Genomic DNA, 24140 nt, shown 5'->3' on the forward strand with positions numbered 1-24140 from the left:
GCATCCTGACTCTTCAATGAAGAACAGTGAGCAATAAACACGGAATAGTTTCCTTAACATACTAAGGGGAATTTAGTAAAAGCTTCATATGTGCTTAAACTGCTGGCTTAAACCTCCAGTTTCTTGGTTATGGCATTTAATTCTCTAGCTGCTGTGATCTCCATTTGATTTAAAAGCTCCCCATGTTAAAAAGCCAAAAAAAAAGCACTTCCCTCCTTCCCGAAGTACAGCCCGCAGTTTCCCTACATGGAGAAATTTTGTCAGCAGCAGTGACCTAAAGAGCCACGGGTCAGCCCTGTCCCCATAAACCCGGTGCTGCCTCCCAGCAGCAAAGTCTCAGCTTTCCTTTTCAGATCAATTAAAGGATTTACTGCCTTCCTGCAGCAACAAATTAAAGAGTGGGTTTGCCCTACTCCCAAGTGCCAAAGGGCACCCCGAGAGCCACAGCTATCAGCCCCTGTCCTAGCGAGGGACCCCACATCCCTCAGCACTAGAGGCCATCAGGAGCCTCTGTTTTAGGGGATTCATCTCGGACAGTTTCATTCCGAGGCTCCTCGCAATTAAAGGCTTTCCTAAATCCACACATTCTGCAGTGTCTGAACGGCAGGGAAGATGGAGAGCAACAAAAAAGTGGCTCCGCATTAATTCAGCTGCTGGGGAGAAAGGTCATTACACCAAGCCCTTAGACCATTAAAAAGCCTCCTGCATTTGCTTCATTTGGTAATACTGCAAATGCACTAAAGGAATAATATATGAAAAAAGTATTGACCCATTTTCACAGCGATTGATTACAAAAATGTCTACAGTGCTGGAGGACTCGAGCTCCAGAGCATCTGCTGTATTTAAGCAACACTGACAGACGACGTGTCCCCCACCACAAGTCGAGTGCTGGCAAGTTGGAAGTTTGTTCAGTTAAGGGAAAAGTTCCCCAATTTCTGCAGGTGCTTTCAGAGGAGCTGCCTCATATAAAAATATTTTTTCCAATCTACTGCACACTACTAAAATAAATCTGAGCATAGTTTGGGAAAAGTCTGTATCCTTTTCACATGCCTTAAGGAATGCCTTTGCGAACACTGAGACAAAGAACAAAAATCAAGAGTCAGAAAATAACTTTGTCATTATTTTTCAGTTGATTATGACTTCAGTTGATTATTTGGTGAAGCCATGATTTAAAACTGCAGTTTTAGACTTCAATTTATTCTAATAAAGCTACTAGCTTTTACTTAATATGATAATTAAATTATCTCTTCAGATCATGAATTGAAATTTGACAATCGGTAAAGTTATTCAGTAATTTCTTTTAGCAGAGAATGATATTCTATTAACTTTTTTTTATTATTATTGTATCAGCCAAAGTAGATGAGAACAGTTCATATTAAACAAAATAAAACAGACAATGTAATTGTAATAGTATTATTTTACTTTGCTAGTAAACAAAAATGTAAAATATCTATCTTGCAGAGACAGATATAATATTTAATTCAGTGCATTTGATATTTTTTTCAGTTTCCATCAAAGCCAGGTATTTTTTGAGCATTTGAAGAAGCTTAATAGGTAGCACACAGAGTCTAATTCTTCAACACAATAAGCCTCAAATGTTGCTGTATGGTCTCATGTATTTCACTTTTGAAATGACAAATTCTAAAAGCAGAATAATTAAAAAAATAGAAGAGACAAGATCATTGTAATAACTACATTTCTCCTTTACTATTTTTCAGCATGGAAACTAATTCTATATAATTAAAGCACGCTGATTTGCTTTTAAAATGTAGAACCACATAACTATGTTTTTATATGCATTAATTTCATAGCACTTTAGAAATTAAAATTTAAAATGTTCATATGAAAACTAACAGAAGTCTTACATGAGAAGAAATTATTAAAACAATTTTAAGATTTAGATCTGTATTTACTGCATGCCTAAAATAAAATTTAAAAAGAAGTACATCCAAAATGGTACCGAGTTCAAGTAGCAGCTGCCTCATACACACATTAAAAAATATAGAGAATATGTTAAAAGAGTAGAGAAAAAAGTGTTTTAATAGGTCTCACAGAAGGATGTGAGATAACCTTGCTTGTCAAATCATATTTGAACCTCAACAGACATTCAACATAATGAAAGATGAGCAAAGATCACCAGTAAAGTGGAAATATTTCTCATTACCCGGCCACATGGCACTTGGCACTTACTGAACTCCTCTATCAAAACAAATAAAGAGTAAAGTCAGGCAAGAAAAGAAGTAATGAAACCTTGGGTTGTGGTTAAAGCAGTCAGTGCCATAATGCCTGAAAGCCCCAAATAGAGTCTGGGAATATTCCTGAAAGAGCCAGACAAGAAAACTGGAAAAACAGCACAATGCAACACCACAACCAAACACTTCAGAACCTCGCACTTAAGATCAAAAGTTACTTTTCTCTGCTGAGTCTTCTGCAAAGTGAAGGAAAAGCATTTTCATCCATGAGGCTATTCAGGCAGCAAGTCTCTCCCCTGCACCGTGTTCTCTGAATCAGAGGAGTAAATCCAGGACAGCGACAGAGCTCAGACTAATAAACACGAAACAAAGGCATCACTGGCACCAGAAGCTCATCACTTACTAACATGTGACTAAATTGGATATAGTAATATCTTTGTTCTCATTTTGAAGCAGAGTTATCAAAGAGGGCTCAAAAGCATGTGAAGTAGAAAACTCTTCATGGGGTTTAGCTGAACAGAGGCTTCAAAGGCTGGAGTTTCTCATTTAGGGACCTTGTATCTTCATCAAAAAGAATAAAGTAGAACTGCTTCACTGCTCTGCACTGCAAGAGTCCTGAACCTGCTTTGAAAGATGGCCCTTGCAAGGAAATGAAAAACATGAAGAAAAAGTATCTGATTTTCGTAATATTAATTTGGATAACACAGGAAGCCTGGCTGCATACTCACAATGCTGTGATGTTAACTGTTTCTGGAAGAGAATTTAAAAATTCCGGTTTTTTCAAAATGAGAAAAATAAAAAAAAAAAGCAGAATCTTGCTTATGCAATGGCTTTTATTTGAAAATCAAGCTTACAATTTGAAAAACAAGATTAAAATTCAAAATGAAAAACATCAAATTGGATATGTGATGCCACAGCATCAAAATATTCCCTCTTTCCTCTGCTTCTTTCCTGAGCCTCAGTGACAGAGTGACCCTTTTTTGCCCCCTCACTGCCACCACCATCAACCTGCATGTAACTGAGCTCTGGTTTTGAAGGGGAGAGCAGTAGGGTCCTGGTGATCCCCTTCCGTGAGGCACATGCAGGCTCAAGCTGCCCGGCGCAGGGAAGGCCGCGCTCCTCCTGCAGACCCCTGCGGACAGGGGTGCCTGGATAATCACACCAGGGACCTACACGTCCGTAGCTGCCTTGCTACAATCATCATCTCGTCTATGATGAAAAGGGAACCAGGGGTTGCCACTTACCTACTGACCTTGATTAAAAGCTTTAGCTTAATCAGAATATAAGGCCGGGTTATACAGACTGGAGTATATTCTAGAATGTTTACTGAATAAGCACGCTGCATAAAAGAGCACCGGCAATGAAATAACTGGAGGAGGAGGTGTAATCTACACAGAGCCACATCATCTTCCTCCTTTATAACCTCAGCAACTTCTAAAAATACTTCTGCAAACATATTGTTTTGTGTCAAATACAAACTGAAGATGTGAGGATAAGATCTCTATGTCTCATGGTTGGAGAGCTTGCCACCTTTTTATATTCAGAATGATGAATCTATTTCCATTTTCAAACCTAATGTGGAAAGTGTGTGCCTAATGCAACTGGGTTTGACCTACAGAACATTCTGCCTGTCCTTTGTAAATTAGGAACTATATTTGATAACTTTCAATAATAGAATGAATCCACTTTTGAAAAGTAAAATGTAGGTTATAGATTCTTATATATTAATATTGCATTCAAGATCTATTTTAACTATTTTTAAAAACTTAATGCACTGTTCTTACATTTATTTCAGCATATACACCACTCTAGAAGCATTTCCTCCTATGGCCACATTATTATTTTTGCTTAATGGATCCATATTGAATGTTTCAAGTAAATTAAACACACTTATTTTACCATACTTATTATTTTCACTGACTTTCTGTAGAGATACCGAGGAAAGATTTTTTCTTTTTAACAGGGGCAAATTTAGATGCAACTGTGGTAATAGTTTTACTAGTAGAAATCTACTACACATTGCTACAATCTGTTTCATCTAAAAGTGCTAAATTTGGAATAGTATTACAGATACGTACAGCCATGCCCACAAGCCAAGAGCCACATACCTTCAGCTTTCCTAGAAAAGTCGGATCACGGACGGCATCGCATGCACTGCGTACCGCAGGCCGCACAAGACGGCACCACTGTCACCACAGAGGCCTTCCGGAATATTTTCAGTCTCCAAAAAGTCTGAATAGGTTGAACAAATTCAATCATAAAAGTGTTTTAAAGTTCACGTTGGGATGGTGAAGAACATTTAGCATCTGCTTGTTTTATTATCCCCAGCTAGTTTCCCTGAGCACCATTTACAGTCAGTGGAGGAAAGCTCAGATTCATTTCCTGAAGGACTCTGTTACAGTCCCTCCATCCCTCTCTTTAAAAACAGCAGGAGATAAGCAGGTTCCTCAGGTAACCTCACTGGCAAACCTATGGCTAATTTTGAGTTATGTGAGTATACTTATCACATACCTCCACTCTATAGTTTGAGACATGATGACACCGAAACAAAAGGTAAGAAAACAAATTGAATTCCTCTGACCTAGTTTTTAAATACCTAGGTATGAGCCAGGTACCTTACACTCATGTAATGCTCAGAGGAGAGAACTAAGATAAATGAATCATCAGTTATATACTCCTATTTCTTCCTTCTTAGTGAGGAACATTCCCGAAGATCAGTTTCCAAACTGATTACTGAAAAGTATTCTCAAGAAATTACATATAACAAACAAAGCTCCATTTAAAAGGAAAGGAAATATATAAAAAAGGGCAGCAAGCCAGCTCTTGTATGGCTTCTGGACAAACTGGATACTGAAGTTCTCTAGCAACCAAGCACATGGAAAGATTTAATAGTCATGGTAGACTGGAGGTCAATGAATACTGGCATTTTTATTCCGTCGAGACTGAAATCATAACAGTGCAATGTAAGTAATTTGATTGGGACTCGTGTAGTTTATTTTGTATTTCTTACTGCAAGAATGGTTTCCCTTGCTCATTAGATGACTGAATCGGGTATTTCAGCTGTGAAAGACTCCAATATTTACCCAAGAGCTGAAGTGAAATGTATGGAGAATTCCTGTAATTGTGTTTTGAAAATCTTTCAAGAGCTACAAGATCTCATTCTTCATTGTAGCATGATATCAAGAGAAACACTTTAAGAAGTAGTCAGTTAATAGCTTTGTCTCACTACTATGATCAACTTTTCTTCAGATACTTGCTGGATCACACCAACTGTGCTGTGCTGAGAGTGTTGCATATGGTCATTGGTGTGAACTGCTGGAAAATCGCCAATATAAAGAAAAATGGGAAATGGTTGTAAAGAAGTGGCTTTCTGACCAATCTCGGCAGAAACTTCTCTTTTCCGTATAACTTGAGGAGCACCTTTATCTAGCACTTCATCTGTGTACTTCTCTAGTGCCTTATATCTGATAACATCAAAGCTTTTTGCGGAATATATCTCTCAGGGCAGCCTTGTAGGGCAAGAACACAAGTATGTCACTCTACGAAAAACAAATAATGCAAATGTCATAAACTAATACAGTGTTAAGATGCATTGAAAAACACTTCAGTCAAAAAAGGGAACTGGTTTGGTTGGTTGTTTTTCCCTGGTACACTGGAAAATCAAAATGTCAGTTCTGAATTTCCCTCCTCAGAGGACACTGTCTTTCACAGAATCCTCAAAGACAACGAGATGAGGAACTCACTAGGTGAGTGGTGGACTGAAAACTGGCTGAACTGCTGGGCTCAGAGGGTGGTCATCAGGGGCACACAGTCCAGCTGGAAGCCAGTCCCACGCAGTGACTCCCAGAGTGTCAATAAAGGAGCCAACAGCATTAAGCATCTTCATTCATGACCTGGATGATGGGACCAAATGCATGTTCACAGATGATACAATACGGGCAGGAGTAGCTGATGCCCCAGAGCGGCTGTGCTGCCATTCAGAGGTACCTCAACAGGCTGGAGAGATGGCCAGAGAACTTCACAAAGGTCAACAGAGCCTGGAAGAAATAACCTCTTGCACCAGTACAGGCTGGGGGCTTATTGGCCAGAAAGCAGGTTTACAGAAGAGGCCCTGAGGGTCCTGGTGGAATAGGTTGAATGTGGGCCAGCAATGCGCCTTTGTGGCCAGGGCCAACGCTATCGTGGGGTGCATTAGGAAGAGCATTGCCAGATGGGCAAGGTTGCTGATCATTCCCCTCTGCACTGATGAGTCACAGCTGCAGCCCCAGGTCCAGTGCTGAACCTTCTGGTACAACAAAGCCATGGACCTGCAGGAGGAAGTCCAGTAAAGGCCACTAAGATGATTAAGGGATTGAAGCATTAGGAATACAAGGAGAGGCTGAGGGGGCTGGGGCTTTTTGACTTGTAAAAGAGAAGGCTCAGGGGAACCTTATTAATGTGTGTAAATACCTGAAGGGAGCTGTAAAGAAGACAGAGACAGGATCTTCTCAGAGGCACCCAGAGACAGGATAAGAGGCAATGGACACAAACCTAAACACAGGAAATTCTGTTTAAACATAAGACGACAGTTCTTTATTGTGAGGGTGACTGAGCACTGCAACAGGTTGCCCAGAGAATGTATGGAGTCTCCAACCTTGGAGATATTCACAATTTCACTGGACATGATCCTGGACAACCTGTTCCAGTTGTGCTTTGATCAGAGGTATGGGCCCAGACGATCTCCAGAGGTGCCTTACAAGCTCTACTTTTTTGTGGTTCTGTGACTATCCTTTCCTTTCCAGTATGTGCAAACACACACACACACACACACGTACGTGTGTACAGGCTGGGTATTTTTCCCTAAAAGCTCTTTACATTCTGTGTAAATGGTTTACATAATGGATTCTTCTTCTATACAAATAAATTTTTATGCTCTTTATAAATGAAAAATTTCATGAACCTGACTTTCTATTTGGACTAATACTGCTACTATTTTAAGTTTAGTATTTTTGTCCTTATGTCTCAGCTACTAGGCAACACGCTTCTGCTTTCATCTTCTCTGCCAATAGATACCCACAATGTACTAAGCCACATATGCCAAGGACAAAAAGAGAAATATACAGAATATAATTAACTCTTAAGGACAGTAAACAACAAATTATACTTGTATATTCCTTCAAGACTGTAAAAGTAAACAATAATAGCACATGCACATGAAAAAAAATATGAGATCAAAAAAGCCCATACTAATAGTTTGGCCTCATCTCTTGCATAATGTGTGCCACCCTCACCAATAACTCCTACATCAGGTCTAATGACTTGGGGTAACACTCAAACTCAACCTTTACCTCTTTCTCACCGCAAGACTACTTTTGTGAAGGTGAATCTAACAGTATGTTTCCCTCTTCCTAAGTAAAAATAGGCTTTTAGGATATTGCTGTTTTAGGGTATTGTTACCAAATCTTGCTGCATATTCATCTGCCAAATTAAAGGCCCCTCTAGTTATAGTTATATCTTTCCATTACAGGTACTTGCAACCTTTAATCAAGCTATTCTGAATGTCTCTTTTATAAACTACCATTAAGCTCCTTAAGTCTATCAATGTAAGGCCTATTTACCAGACCATGTAATGACCCAAGTACCTTCAGTTCTTCCTACTGCAAGAACAATCATGAAAAGAGGAAGGGGAAGCAATGACAAGCAGGGATCTGTCCAAACTCTGCTTCGTTTTCACCTTTTCTAAAATCTGTATGTGTCCTCAATATATGTAAGGAAATTAAATCAAAATCTCCACATAATTTTGTGACATAATTAGCATTTATTATTTCAGACAATGGATATATTATGAATTAACACAACTTTCATAGAAGTATATGTTGAAGAACATATATGCTGAAGAAACACACATCTAATACATACCACATATGTCGCAGAAAAAACATATTGCCTCTGCAGTAAGTACTCTTGCCTATAAGACACTCCAAAACAGATTCTCAAAGTACCATTCTCCTTAAAGATCTTGGAATCTAGAGTGGAATTACATGTATCTCTCTCCAATTCTTCCAATTCCTTTCATAGGACCTCCCTATTGATTTCAGTTTAACTTCTGAATTTGTTCAGGAGTTGGACGCAGACAAGATATTTCAAAATACATCACTGCACAAAACTAGTGAAAGAGTCCAAGAAGAGCACAAGCAAAATTTACAACATTTTCAGGTGCATCATCCCTAAGAGCAGAAAGTAAAGTATTAATTAAACCTACAAACAGTAAATATTTAGATAAGCCACAACTTTGGAAAATGAATTAGAAGCAAAAGAACCACACAGTCACTTGCCAACTGATCAAATACTTGTATGCAAGAACATTTGTGTTTTCTGCCTTAGTAGTTGCACCCTCATAATATATATGGCAATCACAGAAGAAAAAAAAAATATTTAAATGTCAGTAATTGCACTGAAGATGCTATACTCTTTCCTCTAACTGATATGTTAAACAAAAAACTTGAGATTTTTTTTTTCTTTTGGCAAATATCATTTTGTACTCAAAGTTGCAGAACTGCTAGCAATAATTATGGCTATTATTTTTCTTGCACTTTTTAAAATAAATACTAAGATGAATCGTTACACAAAGGTACCTGCCAACGCTTTGTGTTCTGTTCCTTATTACTTTTTCCCTTCACAGTTGCTAACAACAACCCAACAACTAGTGATTCTAATTTAGGGAAAAAATGAAGGTTCAGAGATGCAAAACACATTTCTCATATGGGTAAATGACACAGGATTATTCAGTTACTAGGAACACGAATCAATCAGAAACACAAGACTGATAAGGGTGCAGCTTGGAATTTTTCTGCACCCATCTGGATGGCACTGATGTCAAGTTTAAGAGGTTAGTTGCTACTTAACGAAATTAGATCGAGAGCAGTGGAAATAAACAGAGAGTATTTCCAGTCCAGAATGTCTCACTGCTCCTAATGATCTGCAAATCTCGTGTTATTAACAGTCTGCTATCAGCTCATTAAAGAACCATGTGGAAATCTTGCCAGCTGCACTAAATAGAGCTTTGCAATTCCTGCCCATGGAACAGAACATGGATGTGATACCCAGCCGCGCAGCGGCCAGCTGCTGTCCAAGTATTTTCACCTGATTTTGTGCTTCCCCCATCGTCCATTCTAAATACTGGATAACCTCCAGTGTACACAAAATAATTTTAAGGTAACTTTAAATGCCGCTAAAGCTTTCAAAGGAATGGACTATTTTAATTCATCCTGATAAACAGTATTGATGGAGCACCTTTTAAAATTACTGGCTGCAGAGCTCAAATAGTAAAAGAGAGTCTATGAGTTATAAAATGAGAGGATACTAGACAATCTCTTTTAAGTACGACTTCAAAACAATTCTTATTCTTAAGATAAAGTACTGATTGACAAGCAGTACAGTGGCTGAACTCCATCACTATTCCAGGTAGGCTGATGATTCCAAAAAGGAACCAACCCATGAAAATTCTTCTCTGCTTACATACAATGTGACTCTCTCCTCCACCTTTTAACCATTTGTGAGATATTCTATGAATTATTTATCAGAGTTCTGCTCAAAAGAGATTAAAAGCAAGGGGCAAGAGCAATATCAAGGGGCCACTCACAGGCCTTTTCATTAGTCTATGCTGAATCAAAACGAAGTAAGAACATCAGAAGCTACATTTCTGTCCAATCTGCATAATTCAACTCAAAATCTTAGAAATTATTCTGCATTCATTTCTAAAGCTATAGTAAAAATGGGATTTTGCTTCATGTTAGTTTGGACATACCAATTTACATACACAAAACCTGTATTTTAAATGACACAATTTTGTTATTTTTGAACAAACTCTCAAATTATGCATTGGATTTTCTTGGTCTTAGCCCTCAACACCTAACATTTAACATTACTTAACATTTTAATCCACAAAGGTCAGGCAAACACTAGATATTCCTTTAATGTTACATTTTCATTAACACTGTGCGAACTGATGCTCGCACCAACGCATGCACACTCTCCATTTAAGAGTGGCCACTCAGTGATTTAACTTTCATAATAACTTTGGAATAATGCTATTAAGTAGTCATTACATTTCAACACACAACAGATCATATTTCTTTTCAATCAAGGGTTCTTCCATTTATCAGATTTGCAGAAAATTAAATGCCATTAATAGACCTCTCTTTAGTTGAAGAATCACTTTTCCATTGGATTAGCAAATTTTATATTGTGTTAAGCCAACAAAAGCATTAGTTGTGTTCATCTACCTATGTCCTATCCTTTTCTAATATTCTTTGTCATGTGTGCTGAGATGCATAATTTAACATTCATTTTCTAGAGAATAATGAATTAGACTTTTGTGGGCATATTAAGTCACCGTAATATTTACCCGATAAATGCTGCTTTATTAATAAGCACTTAGCTGTATGCTGGCATGGATCTCAAATGAAATCATTTTTCCAGCATGTGCCACCCGGTTCCACAGTACTAGATGGATCCAGGATTGCTCTGCTGCTGTGGGCAGAGCTACAAGGGCAGTGCTCTCATTGTGGCCACCCAAATGGCCTCGTGTGTTGTGCTGGGCCTCGGCTTCTGCACCAAACATGGTCAAGGCCCAGGTTGCTGCGAGGGTTAACTGCTACTCCCAATTGTAGAAAGTAGCCTGTTAAGGTCTTCAGACCACCTAGAAAAAATAATTGGCAATTAAAGTGTTGGGAAATTCTAAGTGGTTCCGTTGCTGCTGGACTTGATCCAAGCACGACTGAAATCACTCAAGGCTCCCCCAATGATTCAGGCTAAATAACACCCTAAAAATAAATCCTATTCAAGCACAGGCCTGCATATGTGTTCAGTATTTTACACATCTGTAACTACTAAGAACAGTTAGTTGGTACTGCTCATCAAGATTATTTTTAGTGCATATCCCTGCTAAATAGTTAATTTCATAATCTGATGTTCCACTTTCCTATGTCAGTTATCTCTGCATAAACACCACTAAACTGTTCACAAATAAAATGTACAGCAAGCCTAAAAGAGTTTTTGATACTTCTTCCAAAACTCAAAAGACAATGTAAATATTGGTCAATTTACAAGACCAACAAAATAATTAGATATTGGCACTCCAACAATAAACCAGCATATCTAACACAGCTGGTGATGACATTTATGAGAACCAGGATGCAAAAAAAAGTCCAGCACTGTTCCCTGGGTGCTTTTCTATTCTCTTTGCCTTTCTCATCTTTCCCTGTCCTGCTTCCAAAACAGAGTGAAGGGACATGTCTACAATGAAAGGCTTTAACTCAGTGGTGATGAGGGATTCTCCATGACCACATCTTGTGTCTTACTGCTCTTAGCTGTATTAAGTGCTGGTGCTTTCACTCGGAATAAGCATTACATTCTGCAACATTTCTTTCCAGAACTGTGGAAGAACTGCTTTAAAAGAGGGAACTTAGGGAAAAACTGGGGCCTAACAGAAGTTCTGGCATTACAGAAGCTTGCTTGGAGTGAGAGACTGTTGTCACTTGCAGGATGGTTGGTGCAGGGACTCTGCTCCTGCATGGTTCCCTGGGGGTTCCTCAACAGGAGATATATGAGGAGATGTCCAGTACTGAGCCAGCAAGGGTAGCAAATCGCTCCTTTTCAATGAACTTTGCTTGAACTTTGCTCGAACTCTGCTCATTCTGAGCTCATTATAATGTGAACACACACTTCCACCCCAAAAGTTACCAGCCTCTGAGGTACGACTGCTCCTCACTGAATATGTGCTCTACATTTTCCATTGACTGTACGTTTAAATGAGAGCGAAAAACTTTTTCACCAATCAATCAGAACAGTAAGTATGACTGTGGTCACTCAAGCTCCACCGGCATGTAAAGAAAAAGGATAAAAGGTGAACTAAGGAGGAAAGAAGTAGGAGGGCAGAATCCCTCGTAACTTCTGGCTCAGTCAAGAGGCTGAACCCCATCTCCTGCCCTCAGGTCAGGACGCTGCCTGAGGAGGCTGCTCAAGACCGAGAGCCTCCAGAGGTATCTAAAAACATCAGAGGTACATCAGGTACACCAGAGGTATCTAAAAACCCCACGCTGTTGTAAAGAATTTCCTGTATTGACATCTAAAACCTGCTTTGTGAATGCTGCATTTGACTCAGTCATGCTATGTGTGAACTCAACGGCTTGTTCGGAAGGTGATCGGACCTACGGTCAACAGCCTGTTCATGAAACTGGTATTGCCAGAGTCGAGCCTACAGCTACCACAGTATTTGATATCTATTAAGGGGTGAGTCCAGCTGCCCCCAGTCCCTCTAATCTTTGAGGATCAACTGGAACACAAGCGGGTTCATCTCTTACCAAATCAGTCCCTCCTTCAAACTGCAACAAGGACCAAATGACCTTTTTTTTTTTTTTTTTGATACCAGTTACACTAGGCCTGCCTGGGTAGTCTCTGTCAAACATTAATGCTTCAAGGTCATTGCTTTAGAGAATCTTTTTACCTCGAGAAAATGGAAAAGCGTGACCTACTTTTAAATACTCATATGCTGACACTGCTTTCAAATGAGCAGCTAATTCATAAGATTAATGGCAGAACTAACTAGTTTAATGGGATGTAGCACTGACTTATCCTGAGTTGAATGAAAACAAAACAAACAACAGCAACAAAGGCCCAACATCCTCCACACACATGCAAAGAGGAGGTAAGTGTTACTGGATAAAGCAGGTGAGCTATGCACTAACGAAACAGCCCTGAACCCTGTTATTCCAAAATGCTCATTTCTAGCTTCCCCATAATTATTCTTGGGCATAATTTGGCAGACTGGCAGCATTTGTCTCCTCCTTCCATTACCGAGTCTGCCATCGAAGCCCTATGTGTCACCTCCAGAGCAGCTTTGCCCAGGTTACCACAGCACCTCTCCTGACCTCAAGACAAGGACAAATCAAAAACACTGCTTATGACATAAACAACATTCTCCTTTTGCTGCAAAATCGCCCTTCAAAACAAATCAGTGCTTTGATCGTTGGGTGCCACTTCTATAGGGACTCTTGTGATTTATGCAAAGTTGTAATTGCAGCATATTTACATTGAGGCCCGCGTCAACAACAGTGTCACTGCAGAAGCATGGCAGAAACTCTATTAATTGCTCAAGAATTTACCCAGAGCCTCAGGCACATTCTGCAGCCTGGTTGAGCCCTATTCTCCTAGATTGCCTTCTTAGCAATTAACCCAATTAAGCTCACTTAAAGTTAGCTCATGCGTGTCTACAAGTGCTAATAATGTTTTGGTGGTGGAACGGGCACTTGGTGTTAGGCACCTATAGTGCAATGTCTTTCAGTGAGATTTTAGTTGCTCTGAAAAGGCTTCCCAAAACTGGGACTGGTAACTTTCTGGATCTACAGGGAGTATCAGAACCTACAGCTATCCATTTCTGGGAGATTAAGCCCCAGGCAGTGGATGACAGGCTTCATAAGCTATTGAGAAGTAGGTGAAAAAATTGGGAGAAGAAATTAAAGTGGGATTGCATCAGGGAGTGCAACCACAACTACAGGCATAAATCCTATGACTACCAGCAATAATACAGGACCCAGTTACTCATTACAGTTTGCCACAATAAAAGAGGACAACTACTGTAGCAGGTTGTTCAGAGAGAGAGGAAGGGACACTGGCAAATTAAACTTTTTCAGACCTTCAAACAAGCGTGACACTTTTCCTGTAGCTCAGTCTAACCAATACAGTATTCAGCAGTTGTTTGAATTCAGGATATCCTTCAAACTACTCTACATTATTATGGCTCTCTCTACATTAGGAAATTAAAGATGTCCTGAAGCAGACACAGGTAACATGCCATCAAACAGCCCAAACCCTCGCACCAGGACAGCGTGGCCACATTCAAAACATCTGGTGGGAAACAGTTCCTGACCCACAGTAACTTTGAGCTCTGACTGTTTCTGCAGGGTGCTACTTACCATCTTCAAAGCCCTTGAGCTGTTCCAGCAAGTTAGCAGGCAACTGGATGCTAGTGCACACGCATATTCCATGTCCGTCTCTGTTAAGCTGAGTCTGTGTCCCAGAGATCAGCTCCAGCAGGAGGTCTAAGGGCAGAGCACTACTTGGAAACACATAACAGACAGAACCTGTGTTTCAGATCTCATGCAGTTAAGAGCTTCTTATTCTAATTGAACACTGATATCACCTATAGTTTGAGTATCTAGATGCTATTGTGAAAATTGCATTTTTCCATTTAAAAAGATACCTTTCTCTTTGGATATTCAGAGCTCTGTCTAACTGCTTTGGAATATTCAAATACTCATCTTGCCGTCTTCAGCAGAGACACTGAACAGGCAGTTTCAGTTTGACAGCAAGTGTAAGTCATCAGAGCCCTGTCAAATTCACGATGCTCATCTTGAGCTATAACTGACCCTACTGCCAGTTTGACCATTATTTCCCAGCTGTGTGCTTCCCTCTTAGCCTCAGTGTAATAAATGCACTTGAAAAGGAAGATGCTCTAGCTGACAAGGCCAGGATTGCCCTAGAGTTACAAAGCACCTGCTAAGAATAACGACACAACTTCCATGTAATGCCCAGAGGAATTTTTAGCTGATATGATAAACTGATTGCAATGGTTTTACAATTAACAAACACTATCAACTGAGAGCTCTGCATCTAGACTCCCCACGTCAAAGTCACTTTGGGTCTATAAATACCCCCTTCTCAAATGCACCGCTCTCAAGGTAGAATCAAAGTCATTCTCTGGTTCCAGGCTACCTTCTCTATTTATTCTTCTGTCTGCACGGTCACATCTCTATGAGAGAATTAATTTATTATGAAGCATTACTCCAAAGACCGTTTGGCCTTTTTGCATCTGAAAACAAAAACTGTATGGCTGTTAGATAGGAGAATCGCTATAAGAAGATAATATGAATCAAGCTACGGTTTCAACTATGAGCAAAGTAGTATAATCTATCATTCTGAAATCAATTCTTAAATTACTTTTATACTTGAGATTTCTGCAGCTCATGGACTTTTCTGACTGAATTTCTGCAAACATCTTCAAGTTTAACCTGCCTTACGCACCTAACCTAATGAACTTAGCCCTTCTAAAGAGAAGTGCACAAGCTACTAAAGGCCAGCACATCCAAAGAGAACACTGCAATTTCGGTATAAAAGCATTCAAATAATTAAATCCAAGTGCAAAGCAAAACTTAGGACTAATAAAATAAGAATGGAATAAGACTGGAGTTTTTTCTGTTCTTTTTTTTTTCCTTTGGTGTAAGAATCCATTTTAAGAAAAATCCTTGTTATTAAAGTGGAAAGCTCTGTATCATAATGAAACAGACCACTGAACCTTGTTCTATATATACATTTATCAAATTAAAAATATCTTTAAAAGATAACATTTCTTTGTGGTTACCCCACAGAAGTGGGAAAAGATATTACAAAGATACATAGTATTATGTTGCTAGTATCATGAAGTTACCCCATATTAAAAAAGTTTAAAGTTTAGTATAGTAACTAAAGACGAACCATTTGACAATATGTAATTTAAGTTTAAAATGTCGTTTTTCAAAGAAAGAAAAAATCTTTCTGGAACAGAGGAATATGACAGGCTGGCATTTCACAGCAACCCATCTATCTGACCAGAAAGCACTAGAACAATTTGTGTCCCTATATAACAAGCAGCACAGTGAGGCAGTTAGGCCAAATGTAGCTGTATCTGCTGTCTTACAGATGCTTTTTAATGTGTCATTTTTAATAAAAATGTTAGTGGGGAATGAGGGGGAGGAAGTAGTAACGTTCCTTGGATGTTGGTCCAGGATTTGAAACACTGATTATATGAAATTAAACAACAGAATGCATCTTATACAACAACAGAAAAACAACCTTGTTTTGTAAAACTTTGAGCACCAAGCAGAACTCTATGAAATTAAACCACTTATTTAAATAGGCAGATATTTTTCTGCGTTAATGATTTGGGCCCAACCCTCACTATAGTGGAGCTGACAGCACTAAAGGCCAAGTGGTTACGTAAGGAACATTTCTCTTAAATGGCAACTCAGGAAGGGCTGCGAAGCGTCTCCACGTAACTGAAATATTAATCTGTATTTTCATACAGCTCTCCATTTCCATGGTAACCATTAGAGAAGGGTTTTCACCCTGAGGGAATTTTTCTTTCACAGTAGCCCTGACCTGAGGAGAGGCCGCCACTGGGGCAGCACTGCCTACTTGTTGCTGAAAGCCAAGGAAACCCGAGGACAGGGATAACGGGGATAACTCGAGGAGCGGCTGCATCCACCTAGGACAGACCTGGTGCTGCTGAGGTGCAAAGTGACAGCGATGGGCACAGCTCCGAGAGGTTAACCCTGCAGCCCCTTGAGGTTAAGCCTGCAGCCCCTTTCACTTCCCTGTGCCGGAAAAGGCCACCACTGGAAACAGGTCCGGACCAGCCAGATTTGCTTCGTATGTAAGAAATGATACTAGAGGTACAGAATGTCAAACGGAGTGTCAGAAAATAGAAAGAAGTGATTCCATAGGAGAAATATCACATGAATAACTTGACTGATAACACCTGATAGGAGCCTACAGCCCTTTTCTGATCATCACCTCATTCAGAATGACTTTGTACCGAGTCTAAGGATGGAGAGAGCCATTTCCATGGCCTCAAGGGTCTAATCTAACACCCACATCAGCATTTCAGAATACTGTATTAAATGTTCAGGCTTCTTAGCCAGTGAATAAGAAAAGTGAGATGCCCCACAACCAAACTAGGCCTAAATTATTCACGGGGTAGAGAGGCACCAAACAGGTTTTGATCTTCCCTCTATCACTTTGTAAAGCTCAGTTAAACTTAACTTATAGTTTGAACCACCAGCTCTTGTACTGAACAGTCTGCAGCAGGGACCTTTCTCACCAGAACCAGCACCATTCCCTACACTCGTTGCACGTCCAGGATCAGTCATCATGTTGCCACTTTTCCATTTCCGAAATAACATTCCTGTCCCTGAAGAGACCAGGTATCACAGTCTCCTTGTGAAATCCATCTGATCAATCCCTGCATGGTGAGCCTGTTATTACTTTTCCCCAATGTGTCATTTTTCATTTCTCACATTATTTATCACTGTTCTATTATCTTCATGATTTCTATTTCATAAAACCTTAGTGACCTGGACTGAAATATACAGCACAAATCTCTAAGAGAGAAGACTGAAACCAAGCACGGGTTTCAATTCCAAGTAAGTAATATGACCCAAAACTATCCTGATGACACTAAGAAACAGTGAGCAACCATGATATATATATATATATATATAAATAAATTTATAAATATACTATATACTATATACTATATATAGTATATATGTATTTTTTAATATATATAGTAATCACTACATATAGAAGCTGACAAAAAACATGACATATAGACTTACAGAATACAAAATGTATATAGCAAAAAGTTTACTTGGCATTATTTGGAAACGGCTTAAACAGCATAGTATTTGACACATATGTCATTAAACAAAAAACATATATTTGTATATTTTTATGTTTTCAGTGGATTTGAAGTTGAGACATGAATATAAAAATATTGTATATTTCTATATTAGCAAATATGCTACATACTAGGTGCTTTTACAATGAACAGTAAAAAGATGCTTTTCAGAAAAAGATGGTTCTAAAGTAAACAAATTGCTGGGTGAGAAGAGCTACAGAAGTTTCCTAGCTATATATTCTGTGCTCCACTACAACAAAAAATAGATCTGCCAGGCTCTTTCCTTAAAGATGCCACCTACTCCTGAAATACTTCCCAGTTGTCATCCCAACTCCTGAAAGCTTTCCAAGCTTTCGTCCTGAAAGCCCTCACATGCTGAATTACTAGCACAGCAAGAGGCTCTTCCAGGCTACCTACTGCCGCTGCCAGCAGAGCAAATCAGACAGACAGTGATTCTATTCTGCTGATCCCTGCCTAAGCATTTCCAGTAGCAAATCTGATCCATTTGGTTCATCAGACACGCTAGAAGAAAGCACTGCTAATTAAAGCCAGTTATATACAGAAATACAGAAATATATATAGAATACAGAAATGTGTATGTGCTAGAGCAGTGTTTTAAGACTCTGCACAAACCAGTGCAGAGTCTGCACTCCCATTTTCTGAGGCCAACCTTCACTATTCCCTATGGAACATAAATTCCAAGTGCAAGTCCCAAGCATACTCAGATTGAAGGGGGAATGAAAATATCGGAGCAACAGGAGATTTAACCCATAATCCTATTATTCTATTAAGAAGAGAAAGCAAATAATAATTAAGGGATCCTTCTCCACTGGACAGCTCAGAGCAAGGCGGGCTATTATGCTGACATCCTTAGAGCTGCATTGGGAAGCACATGTACTTGGGAGGAGGAACTCCATCTCCTGTCATTTATGTAAAAGGTTACTGAATTCCTGTCCATTAGTTTGCTACAACCAGCAAACTATCAGCAAACTACCAACTCATCAAGAAAGAAAAGATGCCAGCAACAGTTACAGCACAACACTATGACAAAATAATAATTTTGTTGTATTTAATGACTATAGAAATATTAACCAAATAAAATTACCATACAAAATATTAACCAAATAAAATTACCATACAAAATGCTATCTCAGATCTGCTAACCTGTCTGATTTACAAAGATGGTATTGGCAGGTAATAATCACTAGCACTAACACAGGGACTTGTCTACAATAAAGCAACCCCAGTCCCCAGTCTCTTATCACACAGGGTCACCTGGCCGGGATGTCCAGGTACCTCCAGCTGCCTTCCCTGCTTGGTCAATTGGTTCATCCAAGAGACCTTTGCTTTTTGATAGAAATTCAAAGCACAATACTGAGAAAATACTTCAATATTACAGTCCCTCAAAATCCACATGAATAACAAAAAAAAAAAAGAAGAAGAAAAAAAGATTTTGTAGACACAATAAACATTAAAAATGTCACAAGAACACAGAACAACCTTGCCTCCTCACTGCCTCAGGCTGATTTAGAGCAGGTAAATGTCTTTATCCATCCTTGTTTGCTCTCCAAGCTACAATACAGGATTAGCATTGTATTAGTAAATGTAAGATTTTTTTTTCTTCACAGTCTTCAAATCCTCCCTCCTCCCCTTTTTTTTTTTAAACCTACTGAAAGATTAACCTTCCCACACTGTTTTGTTTTGCTTTGCTTTTGTTTAGTTGGCATCACTGTGTGTTCAGTGAGTTGTCTCATCACCAGGCAACTATATATTTTGGTGAAAGTATCTGCTTATGCAACATGACTGCTACTTGCATCAGCAAATGGAGAATGTCAGATCAAAATACTGAGAAGTACTCAATTATAAAAAAAATTGGAAATGACTGGAAAAATATCTTTGCTAATAGCTACATTGGTGTTTGTTTATCTGAAATGAGCAGACATATATAAATCTTTTTTCAATTACTAATTAAGCCTGTTTGTCAAATACTTTCCTGCCCATTTTTTCCTTATAGCTATGTCTTTCCAAATGAAAGTGAAAATATAAGCTATTACCAGGATGAAGATGGCAATTATGTTCATTAAATTTTGTATATGCGCTACTGGATGATTTTGCAGTTCTGCCTGCTAAATCTCACAGGAACCCATATAACTGTTTGTAAACAGAACTTATTTTTAAGCTACTGAATAATTTCCTTTTTTTATTTAAAAAAAAAAAAAAAAAAAAGGTTGAATAAAATTATAAGTCTTTCCTGGAATTATTACCAAGTAACACAAAAATTGAAACTAAAATTTTTCACTATTAATGCAACTGTATTTATTTAGTGGGAGATGATTTGGACTTCAGGATTTTGACCTGGTCATGAATTTGCTGATCTTGATGTTGATCAGTAAAAATAATCTAAGCATTTGAGAGCAGCTTCTGTTTGTCTGTTTGCTGTTAAGAGATATCCAATGTAGAAGTGAAAAGAGATTCTTAAGTGAAAGATGCAGTGACAATTATTTTAAATGTTCTCTAATGTTCCTTTCTTACAATTTATCAATCCATTAAAAGACTGATCTCTTTTTAAAAGTAAATTCTTCAGAGACAAACTAACATCTATTCAACATCTATACAGAAAAAAAAAACAAAGCAGTCAAGAGTAAAAACAATTTCTGTTAGACCCGAAACAGACACAAATGCGAGTGGAAACATCAGCATCACCTCCTTTCTCATAAAACCCATATCCAAATCCAAAATCTCATAAAATCCAATCATGCAAATATTTAATCACGGACTTGGCAAACCCCACCTCACGACTGCATCTGCAGCAGCAAATGATGCCCTGAGGTTTCAATATGTACTGACTTCTCCATTATTTCATTTAGTGATAAACTCAAAAACAGATCTCAAAAATTGACCTACTTCTTCCATCTTAGAATTCTCATTCACTGCCTCTAACGATAACCAGAAGACCGTTCTCCAGGGGCCACATCAGTGTCTAAAGCACAGAAAGAAAATGAACATAATCCCCAACTCTCAATAGGCAGGCCTGAAATTCAGTCCCCGAGAAAAGAACATCCTTGCACATACTGTACGCGACGACCATCTGTGCAAGTGTGTTGATATAAAATGCCCTTATTTGAACAGCTATCCAAAATCCAGGACATTTATTCTGGATTAAGCAAAATGTGTTTTAAGACGCCCATATGATTGCATTATACAGCGAAATGAAGCACTTCCTATTTACACTGAAATGGATCTTCTTATCGTGGAATGAAACTTTGTCATTTCTTCTTCCTTCGCATCTATGGTAATTACTCAAACTTGTAATTTTTTGATGGTGACCTTGCAATAGCTGAATTTGCTGCTAAAAAAAAAGGAAATTACATCACCAAGAACAGCACACTCCATCACAGTGCTCCACCTGAACTACTCGAGCATTATTTTCTATAAATATATAATAAGTATAAATGGCTTAAGGAGACTTGCCTTTGGAAGAGAGCACTGAGATTTGCACTGTTCAGACACTAAGCTGTGGGGTCAGTGTGTTTGTTCTGATTCCCAGGAGTGTTTCTTTTTTGACCAGACTCAGAGATCTTCCCAACTAAATGGTGCAGTCAGGGGCGCATATTAAAATATGCAAAGTTGTGAGGAGGTTGGCATTTTGATTTAAAGAAAAAGGGAGTGAGAGAGAGAGAGAGAGAGAGAGAGAGAGAAATAAAGAAAGTTTCTCAAAAGAAAGGGGAAAACAGCCTTCGGAGGGGGAAAAAAAACTCCCTAAAAACTCTTCTTTGTCATCTTTCTGTTCTTCTGTTTCTCCTTTTATGAAGGATTACTTTGAATAACCACTTAGTTTCTAATAGCTTTAAAAACTTGCCCTACCAACTGCTATTTAATAATGACAAGATATTGTAAGGTTTTGATTTTTTTAAGTGGGGAACAATAGCTTTTTTCATCAGCTCATCCACTGAAAAATATATATTTTTTAATATATTTATATACGAATATTTTTATTTATATATATTATCACATTTTAGTCAAAACGAATACATTGCAACTGTGGCAAATAACAAGTGAAATCACCTGGGACAACATTCATTCCTTTGACCAATTCATTTATTTCAATACTCAAACTATGGATCAAAGAGCTCTGAAAGAGACATTCATGCCTGTGTTGAACATGGTACTCACCTAGTTGTTTAACTTCAGGTTACTCACCTAAATGTTTAATTCTATTCCAAATGAACAATGACCATTTGGAAAATATGGCACTGTGTCTTTTGGCAAACTCGTTTTCTGCATCTTTATGGTAGCAAAAAATAAGAATTAAAAAAAATAGGATTGATAGCATAGTTCTCATATGAAAAGAGAATAAAAAAACTTGTAACTCCATTAAAATAAGGATTTGTTTATCGACAGTAACAACTCAGAAATACTACAGAAGAGCCACAAATAGCCAAACACCAAATGCTACAGAAAACTCTTTTCTCTCCTCCCTTAAATATTCAGCGTTGCACTTGCACAAAAATCTGAGAAGGTTCAGTGGAACCAGACTACAGTGATTATCTGCAGCACAACTGCAGAGCAGCTCATCTTCTTCTTTAGTGTTGCCAGGCACTAATACTTGTGGTAGCCCCACGTATAACGACATAAAAATGACCAAAACCCTCTAAGGCCTGGTCTTTATGCACTCACCTTGAGTAGATATTAATTTTGTCCAAGAAAGAAGTCAAGAACTGCCATATACAAATTACAAGGGAAAATTCTTCCTTTTTTTATAAGTCACCATACCCAGTTAAGCAGGTAAGTTACAGCACAGTTAAGCAGTGCGGATGCAGTCACACCCCATTTTGGTAGCCAAAGTGTCACAAAGCCTTTTTTTTAAGCTTATTAGAAATTAATGTAATTAACTATTTTAATTTTAAGAGTGGTAACAAATTCTGATAAGTTTTATTCTCATAGTCACTCAGAACAAAAACAGCATAAAAAAAAAAAAAATTACCTGCAAGGACACAGAGTTTAGTTCATTTTAATTCTAACTAATCATCTAATTTGCTTACAGGTTCTTGGAAAATCATCGCAAGACACAGCAACTGTTAAAAATGTGCTACATTTTTACATATACTGCGTCATGATTCCTAAAGAACCTGAATTAGCTTTTCAAGTATGAATGGAACTCACAGTTCACTCCACAACTGCAGATCACCTCGCTAATTACCAAGCTTTTCATCACCTAAAATTGACAACTTCCTACAGCAAAAGCATCCGGCAGGTGCTCGTCAGCCGCAAGGCTTGAAGGTAGAGGCATTCGGTGCCAAACAACACGCTCAGGCAATTAAAGAGTCTTGAAATAACATTAAAACATAGTTTCATTTTGCCAGCTAAAGGGTATATGAAATGCTAAACACCCCCACACCCACAACTGGAAAGTACAGAATAACCCACCTGACTTATACAATGGTAAAGCCAACCAGTTTGATGCATAATGCCAATGTGGAGAAGAGAAAACAGGTTTTTTCAGAGGTGAAAAGCTCACCATGGATTTATTGGCATTCTAGGACACTCAGGCTGTCATTAGCAAGCATCAAAAGTAAATGATCACAGACCGTACTTAAAATTCTTATCTTCCAATACATTCTTACCACATTTGCAGCCGAATCAAGGTTTGGACCTTGAACTAGCAAAGTGATTTCTGCAAAATGGTGAAGTGAAACTCTCTGGAGTCCTTGTTCCACAAATGTATCTGTAAGTGCAAGGATTACGTGAGGAAATGCAGGGATCGAGCAGTGGGCAGTCTGTCGTGTATTGGCCAACACGGGTTCTCACAGAGAACTTCAAGCAACTAAGGGAATAAGCCATAATGGGACTCCCTTAAGAGAAGGTTCTGACATTGTCACTATATGAATATACAAAAAAAAATACATATATACACTTGTATATTAAAAAGTATATAAAAAAGTAGTTTTGTTATAGATAGAGCAGTGCTTCTGGTTTGAGGTCAAATCTTATAGTTTTATTTACGGCAAAAAAAAGATAGAACTTTGAGTGCTGTCCTGTTAACAGCACCTATAAAAGCTGAATTTCTACTCTTCTCTAAGATCTGCCACGTAAATTATTTCTGATCTTCAACGTACTCTACAGATAAAGAGTCATTAAAATCATTTTTATATCAGTGCCGCTTCCTTGATGTCAGCTCGCTCATATTCCCAATGAAGCCTCTCATATGTGAGATTAATATCAGACCCATTAACCAGTTGGTTAATCAGAGGAGACAACCATGACTTTTTTTTTGCTATTTCTTTTTAGGAACTGTAATACTTTTCTCATGAGGGTCCAATATACCTTAAGGTCACAGTAAATGGCTAGATCGAAGTTCTTTACATTATCAGTAGCAACTATAAGGTTTCAGATTAGTAAACCCCTGAAGTCACTAACATTTATGATTGATAAAAGGGAATCTGTGTGATTCTGTGGGAAGGGCCATCCTGAAA

General features: G+C 38.4%; 1 protein-coding gene across 1 annotated transcript in view; it reads right to left on the reverse strand.

The window, feature by feature from the left end:
- Window positions 1-14255, reverse strand: part of CNTN1 (contactin 1) — a 202102-nt gene extending 187847 nt beyond the window's left edge. Inside the window, exon 1 of the mRNA XM_026050261.1 lies at window positions 14147-14255. The gene's annotated coding sequence lies outside the window, so the exon portion shown is untranslated. The remainder of the gene's footprint in view (window positions 1-14146) is intronic.
- Window positions 14256-24140: the final 9885 nt, after the last annotated feature.

The sequence above is a fragment of the Nothoprocta perdicaria genome, unplaced genomic scaffold (genome assembly GCF_003342845.1).
Source record: "Nothoprocta perdicaria isolate Ctin4 unplaced genomic scaffold, notPer1 scaffold_67, whole genome shotgun sequence".
In the NCBI taxonomy this organism is placed as follows: Eukaryota; Metazoa; Chordata; class Aves; order Tinamiformes; family Tinamidae; genus Nothoprocta; species Nothoprocta perdicaria.